This window comes from Tetrao urogallus, assembly GCF_951394365.1.
Source record: "Tetrao urogallus genome assembly, chromosome: Z".
Lineage (NCBI taxonomy): Eukaryota > Metazoa > Chordata > Aves > Galliformes > Phasianidae > Tetrao > Tetrao urogallus.
The window spans coordinates 29,105,752-29,128,546 of record NC_136816.1 but is presented as its reverse complement, the minus strand read 5'-3'; positions in this window follow the sequence as shown (position 1 = coordinate 29,128,546).

Below are 22,795 nucleotides of genomic sequence, written 5' to 3'. Positions count from 1 at the left end.
TAAGCCCCATATTCAATGATATTTGGATTCAGAATTTCTTGTTTTGTGAAGATATTTTTAACATTGTCTTCTATAAGTGTAAAAAATTAGACAGAATAACATCAGCTTCAAGGATCTAAACAACTTTGAAAAACTGGACATATTAATTTTGTAATTGTTGCTTACACACTGAGAAGCAATACTTCTAGTTAAAGACTTTTCAATATTTAAATAAGAAATTTAGTAGTTGGATATCATATAATCAGTATTTAATTAATCACTGATGTTTCATAATTCTAGTTAATTTTTTATATGTTGTCATATATGATCACACATTTTCATACTCCTAAACTCTTTCCGAAAGTGGTGCGAGGCACAGCAGGGCTATGAACTGTCCGAGACCCACACTAAGTTATCCTGAACATGATCAAAATCAATTTAATGAAGTTTACATCAAAATGTTTAATTTCATAACCTAATTTTTGCAACAGTTGTACAGCAACAGATTCTGTGGAATCTGAACCTTAAACCATATATGTGCTACAGCTGGTGAAGCACTGAGCACATGTGAAAGTCAAAAAGGACAAGTTTACACTCTAAATCTAATAAACAGTGTTATCAAGAGGTTAATGAAGGTTTCAGAGACTCTGAAGTGTGACAATTTAATACCACATTTCACATTAATTTTGTGGCTGATTTATGTACTGAATTGGTATGTTAGCTGGCTGTGAGGAAACAGAAGCAGAAAAATGATGGGCTGACATGCTACTTTTTAAAGTTAAAGCAGGAAAATATTTCTTAAACTTAAGTTGTTAGAAGTGTGCTGATCATTACCTTTTTTCTACTCCCCTTCCTCAGGTTTATTCAAGAACAATGTTTACAAATGAACTTTTTGGAAGCAGATCATAAAGCATTATCCTGAAGATCAGTTCTGTTACTGAGAAAGGAAAGAATACTTGTTTTCACAGTGCATCAATTCTTTCCAAGGTTAATAGATCCTGATGAAAAAATATAAAGATTTTTACTTAAATTATTTAAAGCACCTCTTTTTATCATTGCCAACTGTTTTGGTGCAACTATACTCTCACTTTTGATCACCTGTGTAGGTTGATCTGAAAGTAATGCCTCCTGTTTTCCGTGGAAACCACAATGGATACAAAGAGCACAGCAACACTATTTGATTGAGCAAATCCACAACTACAACGATGTATTTTTCAACACAGTTATCACCATTAGTTGACTAACACAGATGAGCTGATTGAGATGCTTTTCCCTTCAGGGTGGGACGGTTATACAAGCTTTTCCAGAACATGGCTTGTCTTTCGCAACCACTTCACTGTGAACATATCCACTGTTTGGCCACCACAAACATTGAGGAAACATCAATTAATGTCACGAGTGTTATTCGTTTTGCATGGAGAAATTCAGTAGCACACTTTTTTTTCATCCACACGTCAGACATCATTTTATCAGACTGCCCCTCTTCTGTCATCTGTCATGCGGCAACAAAATGTAATGGAATATTGATGGGAAGGTTCAACCTCTACTGTTGTACCACCAACATCCACCTCTGACATCATGGGCCAACATAATAAAATAGGAGGCACTGCATTCAGAGCAGTCCTTGTATCTGCTGTAGTTTTGTGCATAAAGGATATTATCTTCTCTCCAAGTTCATTACATTAAAAAACATAAATTTCATCAGTGTTGAATTTTAAGAAAGAATGTTCACCAGCTAGTAATTTCTCTAATTTCAAGGCCATAAATGTTGGCATACTTCCACTCTTTCATCTTCTGTATTGATCTACATTCATTGTTATTTAATTCTTTCAGCCTTGTTGATGTTGCAATTGTTCAGAGTAGAACTTTGTGGATAATTGTTTCACTTCGTGCCACAATTCCATCTCATCTTGTGAAATACCAGTCCTGAAAGTCCATGCAAAAACTAAAAATAATGGGACCCTATTTGCCCAACTGGTACTTTTTAGAAGCACTGACACCCATTCCTGCCAGACCAATATCTCAAATTTGAGGACATTATGCTAGCTGTTTCTGAGGTCCAGGACTACAAACTCTAAATTCTCAGTCTATATCAGTTGATTTAGACATGGAGAAGAGGGCATGAAACATGACAAGGCTCAAGAGACACCAAATAGTCAGGGATTCATCAGAGCTTCCCCTGAGGGAGAAGTATAGATCCCCCTTTCAGCAGAAATCAAGAATATTCCTTGATACTTGAAGACAATTTATCCAAACAAAAAACGTAAGACAAAACATTATATTTTTCATTAATCATCACATTTTTTTCAGAAAAGTTCTCCATGTGGGTTCTCCAGTAGTTTCTTCTCAAGTAGTGCAAATCTTGGTAAGCCTGTGCTGTTTGGCAGGGCACGGTAGGGGGAGGTGGGAATGTTGTTTTGTTTCACTTTTTTAATCCTTGCCACTGATCTCTTGATTTCCTGATACACAGTGTTGGAGTGGTAAGGCACACAGCAGTGGTGCTAAGCCAGTGGTCCGCATTCAGCACAATAAAGAAGCTGACAGTGAGGTAGTAAAATTGATTTCTTTACACATAACAGAGAATCACAGAATCACAGAATTGCGGAGTCTGGAAGAGACCTCTGTAGATAAAGCATAGTCAAGCAGCCTGCAAAACAGGCCCTCTACAGCAGGCTGCACAGACAGGAGTCCGGGTGAATCTTGAATATCTCCAGAGAAGGAGAATCCACAACCTACCTGGGCAGCCTGTTCCAATGCTGTCACCCTTACTGTGAAGAAGTTCCTTTGCTTATTGGTGTGGAACTTCCCAGGCTCAAGTTTATGGCCTTGTCTGGTCCCCATGGATGGCTGAAAAGAGGTTGGCCATGCCCTTTTGACCCCCACACTTAAGATATTTATAAACATTAATTACATCACCTCTCAGTCTTCTTTTCTCAAGTCTGAATCCAGGTCACCCAGCCTTTCCACAAAGGGGAGGTGCTCCAGGTCCTTTATCGTCTTTGTGACCCTCTGCTGGACTCCCTCCAGGAGATCCCTGTCTTTTTTGTACTGGGAAGCCCAAAACTGGACACAGTACTCCACGTGAGGCTTCACCAGGGCAGAGTAGATGGGAGGGATCACCTTCCTTGACCTGCTGGCTTAATCTTTTGCTTAATCACATGAAGAAGTTTAGCTAGAGTTCTGCTACTATTTTAGAAAAGAATCCTATATTCACAGCTGTGACTTGCACACCATAACATCTTTAACCTTCAGACTTTTAACAGAAGTACTGAAAGAATTATTATTAGATAGCAGTGGGATTTTTAAAATCCAAAGAATACATTACTGGTGCCACAGCCTAACAAGTTATAGATTACAGGACATAGGTTATAGCCAACTGCTACTAAAATGCTGTATGTACTGACACTGTAAATAAGTTTATAGAGGAGTTCAGTTGAATTATAAGAAGCACAGTAATTTTAAGGCAGCCTAAATGGACTGTTTGGAGCAGAGCCAGCATCTTTCACTGATATCTTTTAGAGTTAGCTCCATTATGGCTTTTCTTGTTTACCATTATGATACAGAACACAAAACAAATTACAGATCCATTCTTTTGTTCAATTACATGTGCAGTCTATCTTTACTAGATGTTCTCTTGTGCTCTAAACTAAGGCTTCAGAGTGTTTTAACTAGCTGCTTAAAAACTTACTTGGTATGGCCATAAATCCATACAACCATAGGCATCTGCTAATGAAAAAAAAAAAAAAGGAAAAAAGAAAAAAAAAGAAAAAAAAAAAAAGAAATTAAGACCAAGCTTCAGTGGTTCTGTATTAATATTCTCCCAGTACATGCTTTCTCATTTTAATTACAAAGTCTTTGGATAATTTCCAGTTGACAAATGAAACCGCTACTAACAAAAGCCTGCTTAGACTTTGTTTAAGCTCTCTTATTTGCTTAGCAGAAGATGTTTCAGCACCAATTAATCTCAAGGCTGTTCAGAGCTTTTAATTCCATGATTTATGCAATCCTTTGATATAACTGACGTGTCGGCTTGTTAGGTTTTGCAGTGCTTTCAAGAGAATCACTGTACATTAATGTGAGATCAGTATAATCTTACTGTACCTATTATTATTTCTGCAGAATTTATTTCAACACATGCTGCTGACTGTGTAGCTCAACATTTTACTTATTTGAAGATTCTCCAGGAAATCCTACTAGAAGAGAGAAGCAGATGGCTGGTCACCAGTTTGTGGGAAGGAGTATATGGGAACCTACCTACCTCCATATATATAAGTAATTATTGACAGCACATCATTATTATATTTTAGTACATGCAAATAGATGACCATGTGCCCTCCCTTGAGACATTAGGCAATTCTGCTGTTTGTGGATAAAAAAAGAGTTGCAACATGTTCATAAACCTTATTTCTATGCAGTTATTACAAGTACACATATCATACATAATCAACATTTTTTAAAATGAATCTACTTCTGTGCATTTTTTCTTGGAAGGTTTATTTTCGGCTCATTCAGAGAGAAATAGCAGTCCTATATGTGCCTCCCTCAATAATCTCAATTTCAGCATTCAAATTAAACACAAGCCATTAGTTTACTGGTTTTGACTGAGTATGAAAATTTCATGATAAGATTTTCCTTATTAGAGACATCAAAAAACAAATGTGGAAATGAGGCACAGCTTTTACCTGCAGAGCAGATGTGCAATGGCTGCTACTGTTGTAGACTGATGAGAGGAAGGTCAGACTGCTTTGTCTTGCAAACCTTTTCCTACATGCTAGCTAGTAAAAATTTAATTGTAATTATTTAGGAATTTATGAGGACATTTTATCTTCACTTTCTATGCACATTTTGCTTAGGTGGTCCTACCATCCCATCAATATTACTGCAAAAATTGCTAGCTTACAAATGGCAAGAAAATATATATATAGTATATTCTAATATTCAATATTCTCATACCAGCAGCAGTCCAAGAATGAAACTAATCTTCTCACTAAACAACAAAGGCAGATGATCACCTTTAATAACCTCTCCATCCTCCCCTCCCAAAAAAGTTGTTAGTTGACCCTGACTTACATGGCTTACAAGTTACAAAGTGACTTTGTGAGGGTTTCTCTCAACATAACCATCTTCTCTAAAAGGTAGATTTTTCCCATCAAGTGGACACTAGCTACTAATTTTGGTTTTAAGACTGCCAAGGAAATAAACAAAATTTCCAAGGACAAAAATGTTGTCTATCGTAACAAGATTTTTTAAATACCATTTGAAATTCACTTTAAAATGCACTTTTCAGACACTGGCACCTCAGGTGACAGCCTGGTTCTTTCCAGATCAGAGATGCAGCACAGGGAAATGGACATACTTTTGTCAGAGTTTTTTAGTTATAATTTAATTATATTTTAATAGTGTAAGCTACATCTCGATATAGCAGAAACACTCCCAAAGTCCGTCAGATAGCTTGATTACAGGGAGTCCCGTTTCCTAATATCTTGCCCCATCTAGCGGCTGAAATTCTCAAACACACCAAACTCATTTGTATTTTACTATTTTATTCTGAAATCTTGTAAGTAGTTCCACAAATCACCATTGATAGCAAAGGGTGCATGCTTAGAATTTCAAGGTGTACAATGCTGTTAACACATCTATTAACTTCACATAGAAAATATTTTAAAAGGCAGGCTGTGTGAATATTTCCACGTGTATTTGAGCTTTGTATGTTATTACATTGCATAAAATGAAAAAAATATATATTGGCCAAATTCCCCAAGGTATTACAACCTGAGCTCACGTAGAATACACAAATCATGTTTTTCAGAGGTACGTCTGGCAGTAACATCACAGTGTCTACTTAGTAAATTTCGTTATATGTACCTAAATTAAACATCTGGCCTATTGAACACGCTGCACTATGCTACTTAGCTAAAGTGCTTTGGAGAGTTAGTTGTCCTTTCTGGATTTTGCACTGTGGTTTTATAGTCTTATCTGCAGCACTGTTGTGTACTCAGCAAAAATATGAAATTAGTAAACGTTATAAGATGTGCAAAATATTAAACAAAACATTAAAACAGTAAAAATTCAAAGCAAATCTAAACAGGTAACACTAATAGTAGAACTGAATATGACACTAATAATAAATTCCATATGCTTCTCTAAAGGACTTCATGGCCTTCTTTCATCAATATTTTGCTTAACAAAACAAGTAATTGTGACAGTTCACTGGAAAAGTTCTTGTTTGCCTCTTTCTAGGCTGTGCTTTGCTGCTTGAATACCGAGCATAATGTGTTCTGCTTCAACTCTAACAAGTACAACAAAGTTTCTTCAAAGCTAAATGTTTTCAGAGCAGAAGTAGAGCAGACTGAACACACCTTCTCCAGTTTGAAGAAACTCTGTTGTTCAGTTTAGTTAAGTACTACAGTAAAAAAAGAGCAATAAATTGCACTGTATCTCCCTCCTAGCCAGGTCAGAAGAGGTTTTTAAACGCTTTTCATTTTTACACAACATGTTCAGCACAACTGAAACATCATCTCTTACTGTATTTTATTTGACAAAGACCACCAGCTGGTTGGGTCCCCTGGGAAGATGAAGTCAATGTTAAGAATGGCAGGGATTACACCTTAAAAATCAATAAAGAAAATCTGAAATATGCAAGATGTTTGATCATGTATTCTGCTATGAGTAGAATGTGCTATGTACTGCAATATTATGGAGTAGAAACACCAAATCTTACACTACTAGAATTAGAAGAGTTTTTTTGTTTAAAGGTGTAATATATAAAATAATAATAATAATAATAATAATAATAATAATAATAATAATAATAATAATAACTGATAGTTTCTAGAACTTCTGTAATTTCCAGGGTCAGTATGTAGAAATGTTAACTGTGTGAAAGATCCTTCCTACATGTGAAAAGTATCCAGAATAGGCTCACTAGTCAATTCAGGGCTTCAATTTCAGACCCTGCTTTTCTGATATTAGATGTATAAGCTGATTTCAGACAGTACAATGCATATCATAATCATGCATATTAAAGTTACTTGTACTGGTGCTGCCATAAATAATAACAACAAAAATGAATGTAAAGAAAAAAAGAAAAAAAGCACTATAAAAAGTCTTTGCAAGTATACACAGTGTATATCCCAACAAGTTATTGTAGATAGGTGCACTATCTGAAAAAGCAACAAACCCAGCATTTTTCAAATTATACTTAGTCTAAGCACACTGTGAAGTATGGAAATAGTTTTTGCAAAACGTTTCTAATGGATTTCAAGACACAATACTTCTGAGTAATGAGAACTTTTAAAGTAGGAGATTTTTATTATTATTATTTTTTATTAATTTTTTTTTTTTGTCTTCTTTGTTGGCATTTTAAGTAGTATCAAATAAAAAGGTAAATCTGGGCAATGACACCACATACATAAAACATGTTATGGAAAAACCCACAAGCACTTCAGAAGACATCGGAATACATTTAGCTTGTAATAGCAGAATTCTTAACAGCAGGCACTTACAAAGGAATAATCTCAGCAGTTAATGGTCCTAGATGAAGTTGAGGACCATTAACTCCTCCCAACTGGTCATTAAGTGGCAAAAGAATAAGAATTCAGTTGTGATTAAGAGTCATTCATTTAGCCCTTTGGGTATTAAGTTACCTTCTCTGTAATGAAACATTAAAACACAAGGAATTTGTTTTTTTCTGTTTCTTCAGTTAAAATCAAAGTTGAATTGAAAGGACAATCACCATCCACAAAAAAAATCATCATCATCATTAAGCTGTCAAAATTTGCAGCCCACTAGAAGAAATTTCCTGCCTGTTATACTATATGTGCCCAGTCCAAAAATATCCAACCAGGAACTGTCAAAGAGGTTTAAAGGAGAGAAAAAACATTACTTCTAAACATTAAGTTCAGATCATTTACTAAAGAAAAACAAAGGAGCTTCAGAGAGACTGTCTCCTGCTGAACTGAAAGACATGATCTCTCTGGGAGATTATGGGGAAAAAACCTCGGATTTTTCCTACAGCCTTAATACACAGCTACGGAGACATGACATGGTATCATTATAGGACTGTGGTTTTGAAAGCACTCTGAAAGTTTTCTAGTACAATTCCCAGTTTAAATACAAGTTCAAAAGCTAGGTCTATTTGCTTAGAGCCTTCTGCATTCAAGTTTTGAAAATTTTCAAGGACTCACAGCCTCTAAAAAAAAAAAAAATCTATTCAGTTATGACTTGCACTCTCCATAAAGCTCCTTTTATGTCTTATAACATGTCTCCGCTGTCCCCTTATAAAACAACATAAAACCCCCTTTCAAAGAATCATAGAATTATTGAATCATAGAATTTCAGAATTGTAGAATCATAGAATGGCCTAGGCTGAAAAGGACCACAATGATCATCTAGTTTCAACTCCCCAGCTATGTGCAGGCCTGCCAACCAGCAGACCACAGAACCACAGAACCACAGAATCACAGAATCACAAGGTTGGAAATGACCTGCAACAACCAGGCAGCTCAGAGCCACATCCAGCGTGGCCTTGATTGCCTCCAGGGATGGGGCATCCACAACATCTCCGGACAACCTGTTCCAGTGTGTCACCACCCTCTTTGTGAAAAACTTTCTCCTGCTATCTAACCAAAACCTCCCTGTCAGTTTAAAACCATTTCCCCTTGTTCTACCACTATTCACCATCGTAAATATCATTCCTCCTCCTGTTTATACACTCCCTTCAAGTACTGGAAGGCCCCTTGGAGACTTCTCTTCTCCAAGCTAAACAAGCTCAAGATCCCTTAACCTTTCCTCATAGGAGTGGTGCTCCAGCCCTCTGATCATATTAGTGGCCCTCCTCTGGACCCATTCCAAGAGCTCTGTATCCTCTTTTATTCCTGTTTCAATAGAAGACATTTTAAAAGTAAACAGAGATAGTAAGGCTAAGCAGTTTTAAATAATAGAAGAACAAGATACAAGCTGGCATCTGATGCAGTCAGATAAGGCATGCTTTTGAATAGAGCTTCATCCTCCAGGGCAGGGTGGATATCCAGAGAAGTGGTGGGTAACCACTACCGTGTAAAGAGCTTCCTGTAACTCCACCAATCTGGAGCCAGCTCAATTGCATGAGGAAATCACTAAGCAGTGTAATGCTCTGGAACTGGTTAGAGAAACTGATGTGCAGCATCACACAGTGATGTGGGCAGACCGATAGCTTTGTCTTCCCCTGCAGACTTCCCCTGCATGGGGAAGAAGCTAAGCACGTTTCCAACCTTGAGGAGTCAGACAACAAAAATGTAAGATAAGAGAGACTGGACCCTTGTCTCGACTCAAAGCAGAAGGAGGAGCCTCCCACTTGCCCACGAAGTGCCCCACAGGACATTTCAGTTTTTCTGCTTTCCAAGCCAGCAAGGGAGCTGGCAGGCACACAACAGTGACAACCGTCCTTCTAAATATTCTCATTACTTCCAAGCAGTATTTAGAAGTAATGTCATATTTCTGAGATTTTGGTAATTTTCTACATTGTAAAATAAAAGTTCTGGTTGATTTTGAACAGAGACAGAGCAAAAGTTAGTACGAGCATTGAAGTATTTGGTGTCTGTGCAAAGAGGTTCTTATATATCATCTTTAAATCAGTTTGTTTAGTTTACGATTCTGATCAAATGATTTTAACGAAAGTAACTTTATCATTTGCACATATATTCTACTTTTCTTTCTTTTGAGATACACTTGCTTCCTTCCATGTCCTGGAACTCAAACTTATGATAATATATACTGCCAAAGTCTTATAGCCAAAATAACTGAGGAAAAGAGAGATGTTTAATCTGCAAAATGCATCAACAGGATTGCCAGTGAAATTCAGACTCCAGACTGTTTATATCAGTGATGAAGTAGGAAATGGAATGAACACAGCTTGAATTTCAGATAAATCACTAGGCATGCTGTGTGGGATGTTAGAAAAATCTTGCTTTGACTTATTAACTGAGCACATCTGATCTGGAAGCTTCAACAGAAAATAAATAAGGAGAATCAAGATGTCATTTTCACATAAACACTTTTCCAACCATGCTTCACATGGCTGTTCTAAAGACATACTGTTTCTTCTCTTAATTGCATGTTTTATTGCATGTTTTTGTATGTATTCTATTGTATTTTCTCCTCAAAGTAAAGATGTTTATTTATTTATTGAATAATCAAGAAGAAGGAAAAAAAAGGATAAAAAAGAAAAGGAACTCAAGAAAGCTTTTAGCAGATACAGCATATTCAGCCTTTCCCAGTCAGCATATGCTTTTCGTTATGGTACCACTTGCTATTCAAAGAGGTTAGAAATAGCAATACCTTAAACATAATTGCTCAGTATGAACTGATTTATACAGTCATGTCAAGTACGGTGCTGAACCTGAGCTGCAATGTCTTTACTTTCAGCAACTCTTGTTACCCTTAGTTTTCCACCACATTAATTAATCATCTCTTTTGGTCAAAACAGACTAGGAGTAGAACTAGTTCCCAGCTGCTTGCAACACACTATGAAGATACACGCATAAAAGCCTTCACTGGAACAATTAGCTAGAAAGCAGGAGACTGCATCCCAGCCCCAATTAACACAGAAATAGAGTTAGTTAAAATACAGTTAATAAGACATACCTAAAGGCACACCTCCAAGCATCCGGAGAAGTCTGCAAACAGAAACTGAAGTATCTCTAAATTCTGGACCACAAATTAAAGCTGTTATGGCAATATGGAAACTTACTATTCTTTTCTTGTTTCTCCTAAACTCAACAGGAATGATTCAGTTTAACAGCCTAGTTGAAGATATGGTCTTGAAAGTATGACAGTTAAAATGGAGTTTTCATGATGACCCAAGACAAAGACAGACCCGTGGCTGCTCCCAGAGGTACTGAAAGTCCAGGTAGGGAATGAAATGATAGAAAGAATTCCACACATCTCTTCTCTACTGTTTTCTTGTGAGCTAAATTCTATTGCTATTTATTGTAAAATGCAGATACTGAAAGCTGGTCTGCATTCAAAAGTAGAAAATTAACCCACAGTTTCAGGGTTAAAGAAAACCTCATGTCTTAAATCTCCCAGAAATGAAGTTATACATTAATAAACTTAGAAAAACTGCATTATAACCAAGAACGTACTGTACCATATTTCTCTAACACAGTTCTTTAGTAATACTGTCCCATTGTAAAGTAAAATCAGAATGCCTTCTTAGGACCCAGAGGTCATTCAGAGTATTCACTGATGATTACATTTGCAGTACAGTCTGTTCCTGAAGATTAAATCAGAGGATTGTTAAAGAAATAAGAAGGAAGAACTGAATAAGGGACAAAAAGAACCTGTGCGCATAAAGTAAGGTACGTAAATGAGGTAAACTGCCCCATCTCACTGTTTCTGAGCATAGCACCAATTGCTATAGAGCTGTACTTTCTTGTCACTCAATAGCCTACTACTGTCGCTTCAGAAATTACTTTAATGGGATACAGCTCTGAAAGCTGAAAGGTATATGACCTCATAAAACCCTATCCTATTTGTGGCCAGTCACCAGCAGATTTATTTTCACTTTTAGCGTAAAACTCCAGTGTTCAGCGACACATTTTTGAAGAGCTATGGAGTGAAAAAATAGAAAACTTCTGTCTGTTGTCCCAAGAAGTCAGACAGGCTAAGCATATTTATTAGCTTTATTCTTATGTAAAAATATCTGGAAAAAAAAAATAAGAAAGAAATGAGTCTTGTTTGTTACATTTCTATACAGGCAGGCCCTTGAAAATTTCAGCCTCATCTTCTCTGGCAATGCAGCAGCCCAAACATTCCAAATGCCTGTGAGGGATGTGGCACTGGTGTGTGACACCTTCACCGCTCCCACAGAGCCGCTTGGGCCTACACACATTACGTTCAGTAGGGCCTCATCTTGCTGCAGGGCTGGTGGAGACAGGTACTGCACAGGGCCCCACACCTCCCTGGGCTCTGAACAGTGCACCACTACCACAACAGCTTACCTTGTCAAGGAAAAAAAAAGGCAGGAGGCCTTTCTAACATGCTGCCACTGCCACAACATATTTCAGATTTGAGTTTGTGACAGAAAAAATAAACCCAAGCTTGTAAGAAGATTTATAAGGCTAGAATACTCTGTGAAGCAAGAAAAACTTCTCTGTGAAGCAGCAGGCAAATTTAAATCCAAGATTCTGAGGCTAATGCTTTAGAGAGGAAAAGACATTTTACACACAGGCACACATTTCTTTCAAAAACAGGCTCTGCAACAGGGTTGAATTAGAACATTAAAAATACCGTCGCCATCCCTTTCCCTCTGCGAAGAGAAAAATAAGATTTAATAGTTACTGGTGTATTGCCCTGCATCAGATGCTGACAGCTACGATTTTGCTTTCATTTTAATTTTCTGCTACCAATATGCTGATTTCAGCAAATGAAGTTCCTGCTTGAAGAAATAAACTCCCATAAGGAGTATAATTTTAAGGGGCCAGAAACTATTTATGCTCATATTGTTAGATCATGCAGCCACCACTGTGCAATTAATAATTTAGAAGCATTTGGGGGGAAAGAAGTCTCTAGTGCTCAATTTTATCTCAATTACTCTTGCTCTCATAATATCCTTTCTGGAAAGAAATTACTCACCCAAGTAGAATGAGGCACAAATACGTGAGAGAACAACAAATAAACACTTTAAATACCAGGTAGAAAAATCACAGAAGACTTTGCTTTTTAACCAAAAATGAAATTTAGAGTCCTCTGAGGACATCTGTGTTAAAGAATTCTGCTCACCTAAAGTTACTTGAATCAGCAAAAAACTGAAATGTTGGATAAAGTAGCCCATGAGGAGCTTCTATATTCAGTATTTAAAATGAAGTTCAGGTACCTCTAAGCTTCCCTGCAGTTGGACATGGTAATGGTCCCATCAGGTATCTCATTAAGTGGCTTGATTCTTCAAATTGCTGCAGGCACAGGACTTCCAGCAGAGCTTCCCCTGGATGTTCTGAGGACATGCACAATGAAACACTTGGTTCTTTCTAAGCAGGTCCATGCTAAAACATATAATATGCTGGTCTGCAAAATAGCGTTCTCTTACCAGCTACTACCGACGTTATGCAGTATGCTGAAGTAACATTCTTGTTCAGCCTAATACCAATAAACTTCATCAGCATAGCTTTCTAATGTGTTGTCATGGCTTTGCTTCCTCACATCAAAAAGTAATGAATGTTACCCATTTCTAATTCCATATGGAATGTGATAGATATTGCTAGTGTGCAAATCAAATTTAAAAATGGAAATGAAAGGAAAATATTTTGTCTGCCATAAACAATATGAAGTTATAAGACAAAATTAGCAACTATCACTCTCTGCTTTATTCATTTCAATATGAAAGTGAAGGATAATGAGATACATAATTAATGCATCAAGCAATTAAGCAATCCCTGTAAACTGCTGCTGGAATCACAGGCCAATGAAATATCAATTAAAGTAACCCAAAGAACACAGTCTTCAAATAAACAACAACAACACTGTAGTCCATTCACTATGTGTATAAAAAGATTTTAGACTTTTTCCACAGAGAACATAATGATGATAAGGAGGCCTGTATGTCAGCTGTATGATTTCAAAAGATCTAGATATGCGGAGACTGTGTATATACATACACACAAAATTGTACAAAACATAAAATGGAAGAATTTAACTAGGTCATCGCTTTTAATCTAGCTTAGTTGGTTAATTCTTCAAAAAAAAATGTAAACATCATTGTGCTTATGTTGTGCTACACTTTAGTATAATCAACTACATCAATCAGGTTGAAATGCACCTATTTTAGAATTGAATGCCAAACAAACAAGTTTCACCAAACACTGAAATTGAAGAGTAATCTCCAAAAATAATACCTGTTCACAGCTATATGTACACAAGACGCCATACATTTTGTCTATTCAACCTAGTGCACATTTTCTTCTGGATTTATGCCTGCGGCAATTCCGTGTCTTCTTTCTAAGATTTCTGAAACTGATATCATTGTATCATAATCTTTATTAACAAATAACATATAATAATGTTTTCCTTCAGAGTAGGAAACTCCACTAGCAAAAAGCTAGTTAAACATAAAAACAGCTAACTGTGTGTCAGTCTTTTTCCCTGTGTATTAAATTGCATCATCCTAGGAATATGCCTTGATTTGCTCATATTCTGTTCTTGAACAACACAGAATGGTGCTGGGACCGATGCCATTTAACATTTTTGTAGGTGACATGGACAGTCGGATCAAGAGAACTCTCAGCAAGTTTGCAGATGACACCAAGCTGAGTAGTGAAGTTGACATACTAGAGGGAAGGGATACTATCCAGAGGGACCTAGACGGACATGAGATGTGTCCCATGCCAGCCTCATTAAGTTCAAAAAGCCCAAGTACAAATTCCTGCACCTGGGTCAGAGCAACCCCAAGCATAGGGAATGGGTTGGAGAATGGCTTAAAAGCAGCCCTGAGGAGAAGGATTTGGGGTGTTGGTTGATGAAAGATTCAACATGAGCTGGCACTGTGTCCTGCTTCTAACAGTCAGGACAGAAGTTCTATTTGATCAATTTTGATCCAATTCACATCGGTTTCCATCATATTTTACCGTAAACACATTGTTCCTCTGTAGCTTAAGGGATTCAACACGCGTATCAAATCAACTTATTCTGATAAATTTTCTTGGGTAGTGCTAATATCTTCAAAAATATTCCAAGCAGTGAAAAGGACAATTGCTTATTATTGTTTTTGAGATTTACAGAATTTCTCATGCTGTTCCAAGTAGTTTCTTATTTTAACTGAGAGACATGAAAACAAAATGTATTTCTCAAGCAATGTATGCAGTTTTTAACAAAAGCCATCTTACCTGATACAAATATTGCATGGGAAATGGAGAAAGGGAAGGGGAGGAGGAAGGAGAAGGGAAGGAGAAGGTGAGCAATAGACCATTCTGTTAAACTATGAAAGTTTAACAGAAAGTGGTAATTAATGGTAAAAATTATGCCTGTGTGAAATCAAAAATCTATCTGAATTAAAACTAAGTGTATCAGAAATTTGTGTTCCCTTGGAAATTTTTAAATTATAGTTGCCTGATTACTCTCAGTATTAGTTACTTAAACCTTAAACTAGAAAACTGCATTTTGTCCTCCAGTTCCTAAGGAAACATCTTGGAAGAATGAAGTTGCTCTTTACAGGGTTCTTAAAATTCTCATTTTCTGGAAAAAAATGACAAAAAAAAAGCAACAAAAACCTTAACCAGACCAGAGTAAGACAAGAACAGAGAGGTATAGTGCCACACAATAAAATAAACAAAAGTGATACCAGCTTTACACACAGAAACAAACTGATCCATGAGCATAAGTATTAAAACTAAGCCAGTTTTTCTATGGACTTGCTCTACACCCTCAGCATCATCTTCAGTACTGTCCCACTGGGCATTTGCAAGCAGCCATTCCTCCTCCAGATCTACCGTACAATTGTCAGGCTTTTAAGATAGATAGACAGCTGACTTGTAGCTTTGTGCATGGCAGACAGCTATCAGTTCTGATGAAAGCTGATCGACTTTTCGTTAAGTTTAATGTATCTGCTGTAAAAAAGCAAACCCAGTTAACTGAAAACTCCCCAGAATGTCCGATTAGTATATGTACATGAAAAACGCAGCCTTCCAATAGTGTAAATTACAGTTACATCAGGAAGACAATAATTTGAAATTTTAAGAAGTTTAAATCTTGTTACTTCTAGTTATCTTACTTCATATTGTAACATTCCCACAGTGTCAAATCTGTTTCTATCGTTTGTTTCCAGAAAGTTATGCCCCTATGCAATCAAGTACTGTACGTCCTTGTACTCTCTTAAGCACCAACTACTCATTTACAAAGCATTTCAAATGAAGGTCATTCACCTTGACTCGAACAAAATACAACAGCAATGTAATCTTCTTCATCTCTTGTATGAGTTTCCTTCCGTGTGTCTCATTTTCAGCCCTTATTGCTTTCGTCTCATTTCAGATCTCCTGTTACAGCTGTTTTAGTGGGCTTATTTGGCAATATATTGCTGGAACTGCTTCAGTTCACTTATTGTAAGTAATTACCTCAGTGTTTTGGAGCCTTCATTATCTGCAGCCTGACAGTTTGCCATTCAAAGGAATGGCAACAGATGCCCAAGAAGCACAAAGCACAAAGGTGGAGATGTGAATTTGCATTAAGTGGTGGTCTTTTCTAAGGGTGAATATCTAATCTAGCTGATTAAAACATAAGAACCAAAACATTTTTATAAGGTGGCTAGGTAGGAGAAAAACCTATTTTCTCAACCCAGTTTGAATTTCTGTCATAGCTCCGTCATATCTTACAGTTTTATAGGTTAACACATCCTTTCAATCTTACACCAACTTCCATCAAGTACAACAAATCTTTCAAATTTTCTGGCCACCTGGATTCTCCTTAAATAAATAGCAAGAACCTACCCTTTTTTGTTTTTTGTTTTTTTTTTTTTCTTTTTTTTTTTTTTTTTACACCAAGTGCTTCTGTTTTATGGCTTTGTCTTTATTTCCAAATAAGTTCTTCCCCTTGCTTTGTTTCTTGAAAGATAATATCATAACAAAATAGAGGAGAATTGAGAAACATGCCAGCAGTTAGCCTAGCTATGATTAAGTACCTGAATGGAGTATCAAGGGAAGAATGGAGGGAATGACCGCCTCCATACTTAGCTTGAATTTTCTTTTCCTGGCTTATATTTCAGCTCCATTCAAGGCGAGGTTTCAAGCCATGCATGCTCAGTATGAATGCTTAAATATTAATAACAATTAGAAAAGCTTCACATATGCCCCAGTACTTCTATTTTTGCACTAAGTTATTTTGTGAGCTGCAGAGGAGAGGTTGTACAGCCAGTTTCCAGCACTCATCTTACAGAGATTTTGAAATGCATACACATGAAAAGGCAGCCCAAATTCATTCAAATTCATTTCTTTTTTCAAGTCCCTATAGTCATGTGAAGATAGACACTGAAAGCCAGGTGTGTGTAGAAAGTATTTTATACATTTAGTTTTAAATAATGCTATGTAAGACGGTCACACAGAAAATAATATTCACATTTTCTGTTTTCTCAGCCAGCATTCACAAATCCAGAAAGAACGTTCTCCTTCCACTGCAGTGAAATTCAGTGTGAAGGTATACATACCTTCACACTCTGTAGAAGTGTGCATATTCAAAAAATTAGCTCAGTTGAACAGAGTTCCAGCTTCCACTCTCCAATCATAGGCTGTGATTCTCTTATCATTGTCCTTTCCCTGCTGAATAGAGAGTCTTAATTTTCTGATAAAACGGAATGCAACAGCAAAGTTTGGACCAGAAGTTCAGCCTCAAGCTACCATCACTCCCTTGTAAGTCCTCTGGACTCCTGTAATTACTAGCCTTCGTTATGCCCTTGTGACCAGGAGATCCATTAATAATTTACAGACTATTGAAAAACAAAAGTTAAAAGTACACATCCTCCAGGCTGCTTTATATGTTGCCCTAACCACAATGATAGCTCTGCTGTCAGATCAAGCAAATCAGGTTAAGGAAAATATGAATGACTGAATCGTATGGTTGTATCTACCTAGTGTAAGCAAAGAGGATATGATGCAACAGTGGACAGTAAAACAACTTCTGCTTACAACCCTTTTTTTTCCTGAAAGTTTAGTTATGCTTTCTCAATGTGTGGTTGTGAAACAAAAAACAAACAAGCAAACAAGCAACTAGCTTAATGCAAAACCAAACATGCTATTCGTCACAGTGCCAAAGAGAAAACTGAAGATGCAACATTCAAATTTTTAAAGTGACACAATTTGTAGATAACCAATTAGCAGAACTGCCAATTCCAACCATACAGCACATCACAAAACTTCACATTCTTCTATGATTCTTCACAGCATGAATCAGTAAGACACTCTGTAAATCTGTCCTGTTTACTTATCCAAAATAATTTTCTAGAGTTTTAGATGCTCCTAATTTCTCATTTCTCAAGGAAAAAAAAAGTGCTGAAGCTTCTCTGAAGGGAAAAAAAAAAAGTCATGACTTTCCTAATGAATGAAAATGCTAGATTGACTGGAGGAATATTCTGTCTGCTAGAATGCTGTGGCAAAGCACTGAAAGAAAAGTCAAAAATCCTTAAAAAGAAAAAAAAAGTTTGTCCTGTTACTGTAAGGTCTACAAGTAATTCCTGTACAGCTGTTTTCCATCTTTGGAAGAGCTTCATGAGCATTTACAAGAAGAAAATAAAGAAAGAAACATTTACAGAAACATTTTCAGTTGGGAATATCTATCATAGGGACTACTTTGCTGTAGCTTTAGTATGCTCACACAGAGAATAAGTCTACTTTCTAAGATCAATTCACATGCTTTGAAAAATTTATTTTCAGAAATGCAGTGCATTTTCTCAAGTGAGGAAGAGTAAAAGGTGGCTTTAAAGCTAAATACATCGAGAACAACTCTTCAGAGTATTTCTGACATATGCCAGATCATCTATGAAAGAAAGGTAGTTGAGAACAGCATGGAACTGAATAGTTCTCTTGAAAGGGACATACAAAGAACACTGAGCCTAGCTGCCTAATTACTGCAGGGTATCTGAAAGTTAAAGCATGTTACAGTGTCCAAATGCCGTAAGAACACTGACAGGTTTGAGGCATGAACCTCCAATCTAGGAAGCTATTCTTGCATTTGACCATTCTCATAGCAAGGTAATTTCTCCTAATGCCCAGAATGAATCTCCTCTGTTTCAGCTCTCCGCCATTTCCTTGAGCTGTCATTGCTGACCAGGCAGCAAAGATCAACATCTGCTACACTTCTCCTCCTGAGGGAGCTGCAAAGGGCAACGAGGTCCTCTTCTCCAGAATGGACAGCCCAATGCCCTCAGCCACTCCTCACAGGACATGCCTTCCAGACCAGCTTTGTTGCCATTCTCTACATGTTTTCAAGTACCTTAACATCCTTAGCTACTGAGGACACCTTGAACCGCATGCAGTATTCAAGGTGCAGCAGCACCAATGCTAAATATAGCAGGAGAACCATCTCTCGTAGTTGATTGCCTGTATTCAATACATTCCAAAATGCACTTTGCCTTCTTGGCATCCAGAACACACTGCTGGCTTACGCTGAGCTGCTGCTGCTGAGTTGCTCTCCAGCCACTCATCTTCTACTTAGTGCTCGTGTTCGGCACTGATCTGTCCCAGCTATCCAGGACTAGCTCTAGAACTGTGCACTAGGAAACACAGCTAATAACTGATCACCAGCCAGCTGTAGCCTTGTTCACTACAACCTTCTGAGCTCTAGTGCTGAGCCAGTTCATCACTCAACATAGCATGAATCTGCTCACCTCACAGTTGAATAATCTGTCAAGAAGAATACTGTGACAGAAAGTGTCAAAGGCCATACTAAAATCCATAAAGATTACATTCACTGCCTCCCCTTCATTGCTAAGCATGTGACCTTAACACAGACTGAGATCAAATTACTAAGAGGACTTACCCTTCATGAACCCACGCTGATTTATATATGATATCAGCTTTCTTCTCTGCATGGCTTTCAACATGCAGAATAATCATTTCCATAACTTTTCCAGAGATGAAGATCAGATATAGGTCTGTAGTTTGGTCTTCTCTCATGCCATATGTAGAAGAATATAACATTGGCCAGCTTCTATTCAGCAGAGACATCCCCAGACTCCCGAGACGTTTGGCAAATTGTTGAGAGCTGCCCAGCTATAACATTTGCTAACTCCTTCAGCCCTGTGAGGTGAGTCCTGCCAGGCTGCACTGGCTTAGGAATGTTTAGCTGGTTTCCTTTCAGTAGCCGCACATGAGAAGTCACTGCTCCCATAGTCATGGCCCTCCTGCTCAGAGGACCAGGCAAGACAAGAACTATAATTAATATTAAAAAGAAAATGAGACAGAAAGCACTTTTTTTTTCATTTAAATATACTGCAACATTTGCTTTCACCAAATAAGAGACCTGAAGAACTAAATTAATGTTCCAGAAAATGTAAACTATCTGTGGTTGTATTTAGTGTGAAAACATCAAGGATACAATGAAAATTACCTACTTTCTGTGTAAGAACGGACTTTTGTCCTCAATGATCAGTTTAATATCAATGGATAAATCATAGAATGGCCTGGATTGAAAAGGACCACATGATCATCTAGTTTCACCCCCTGCTATGTGTAGGGTTACCAACCACTAGAATAAGCTGTCTCTTTAAAGTTCTATCCTATACACAATCTATATCAGAAGTACTTACCATTTTTTCACATGGGATATTCTGTGTGGAACAAGTCCTGTTAATCCTTTGGTTTTGCCTGCTTTTTCCATCTTCTTTACTGATCAGTCTAGTCAGGTGAACTACTGCATGCATACTTCTTTTTTTTTTTTCAGCCCTAGTTATAGTAGCCAAAACATTTTCAAATTTGTAGCATTCTCTAACAAAGGCTTCCTGTTGTTATAGGAAAGGAGAAATAACCCTGGAAGATCTTAGTACTCTTCCAAATTTATAGGTAAGCTGTCAAATAGAAAAATGCACTTCTGAAGTCAACGCCTAAAATCTGTATTTTCTTCATTGTACTCTGCTAGTATCTGCATTACATTATGGTGGAGTTCTATGCTATTACAAGCAAGCAGCACATTATAACATAAAAAGAAACAGAACCCCAAAACTTTACTGTTATCTTAGATTATCAAAAAGCTACAACAGAAGTAAAATCGGCTACTGTGAATAAGCAGACTATACTTAAAATTTTTTTAGAAATGTATAAAAACACTATTAGTCATGAAAGTAACAGACCCCAAGAAGAGTCTTCAGTAAGATTTTTGAGACTTCACTTCAGCTAGGAATAGAGGGCAATATATTCAGGGTTAGAAGCTTCCTTCTGGCTCAGAGGTTAATTAAAACCCTGTGTTCAGCTACAATGACAGCCTTCATTTAAACTAGGAATTGCTTCTAAAAATAATCACGTCAGCTGGAAGATGCAAATTTCAGAAAGTTTTAAATTACCTTTATTTTAGATAACACTTGAGTTTGCTCCAAGCAATCTAAACAGTATTTCACAGAGCACACATAAATCCCAGAAGGTTGTCAATTGCTGTTGGAACCGTTTTGCTTATCTTGATAAACAGAACTGGTATCACCAAGTGAGACATTCACATTGTATTAGCTGCTGAACACAGCTTAGTGTAATGTACAAGCATTACACTACACATACAAAAAAAAAAATGGACACTGTGCAATAACAGTTCTTCCTTTGCAAGAATCCATACAGAAGTTACACATCACATAGAATGGGGAACAAGTGCCACCATAATGACAAGTATTTCACAGAATCACAGATCTGTTTAGTTTGGAAACAACCTCTTGCGATTATCTAGCCCAACAACCCTGCACAGGAGCCAATCCAGTTTTTAAACATTGCCAAGAATGGAGATCCTATACCCTGTTCTAATGTTTGATGTTCTTAATGTTAAACCCTGAGGGTTTAAAACAAAATAATTAAAAAACACAACTTACTAAGTGTCAATAGAATTTAATGTTTCAGTTTGTGACCATTTATTCTTGTCTAATCAGCTGGGCACTACTGACAAGAGTTTGGCTTGCTCCTTTTCATTCCCTGCCATGAGATTTTATATGTATTTCTTAAGTGTTTTCTCCATGCTGATGGAACATTCTGAGCTCTCTCTCAAACTGCATGAAAGATGCTCTGCCTCAGTCATCTTTATAACCTTGCCTCCTCCCTTGTTTTAATACATCTGCTAATCTCCTGTATTGAAGACATCAGAACCAGACAGCACTACAGCTGTGTTGAGTAGAGTTGAAACTGCTAGCAATGCTGTACTTAATGTAGCCAAGGATCCCAGTGGCATTTTTGCAGAATGGGCTATGCTGTGTCACAGTCAGCTTGCCCATCATAAAACCAGTGTCCTTCACTCTTTTCCTTCCTTATTCCCACCTGGTGCCATTCTTTCAAATACACCAAACCTTGCATTTCCTCTTGCTGAACTTCATGAAACTTCATCCATTTCACTACTTTCTCACCATTCATCTTTGGTGATCCATCAGCCACCCATCCCAGGTTTTTGGTTGTGATTTTGTTGAGTGTATACTTAAAATCCATCATACAGGTCATTAAACTTGAATTGGACTGGTCCCATGGGTAGATCACTGGGGCCAACTAGACTTTCAATCCGCAAGGCTCAGACATTTGGGCAGTTTTTAATCCATCTTCAGTTACGTAAGCTATACTTCATCAGCTTGTCTGCGATGTTTGTCTCAACTTAGTAGAATCTTTGACACACTATTTTCTACTATTGTTTGCAGAATGAACATTGCTATAATGCAAAGGAAATAAGGAAGCCTTCGCAGTTCTAAATATTTGGTTCCTTTCTGATCATTCTCATGCTCCCCCTGAATTAGTGAGTGTAATCTTTAGCAAGTCAAAAATGAAGGCTGTTGCAACTTTTAATTTAACTGTAATTTTACACTATGGCAATACTTCCTTCCTTCTCCACCCAAATAACCACTCCAAAAGCAACTACAGGTTCTAATAATTTCCTCAGAAGAGGAGGAATATCCTGTTTCTCTGCTCCACAATTTTGTAATATGTTCAATCATGTTAAGCAGTAGAAATTAAACAATGATTTTGCATCTTAAGTCAGACTGAGAGAAGCAAGTTTGCCAATGTAGCCACTGTAACACACACCTTTAAAACAATTATGATTTGCTACACCCTACAGAGAGCAACTCAGAGCCAGAAACCAAACTCTAAGTCTTAGGCTGTTGCTTCTAGAAGATCAGTATTTAGTC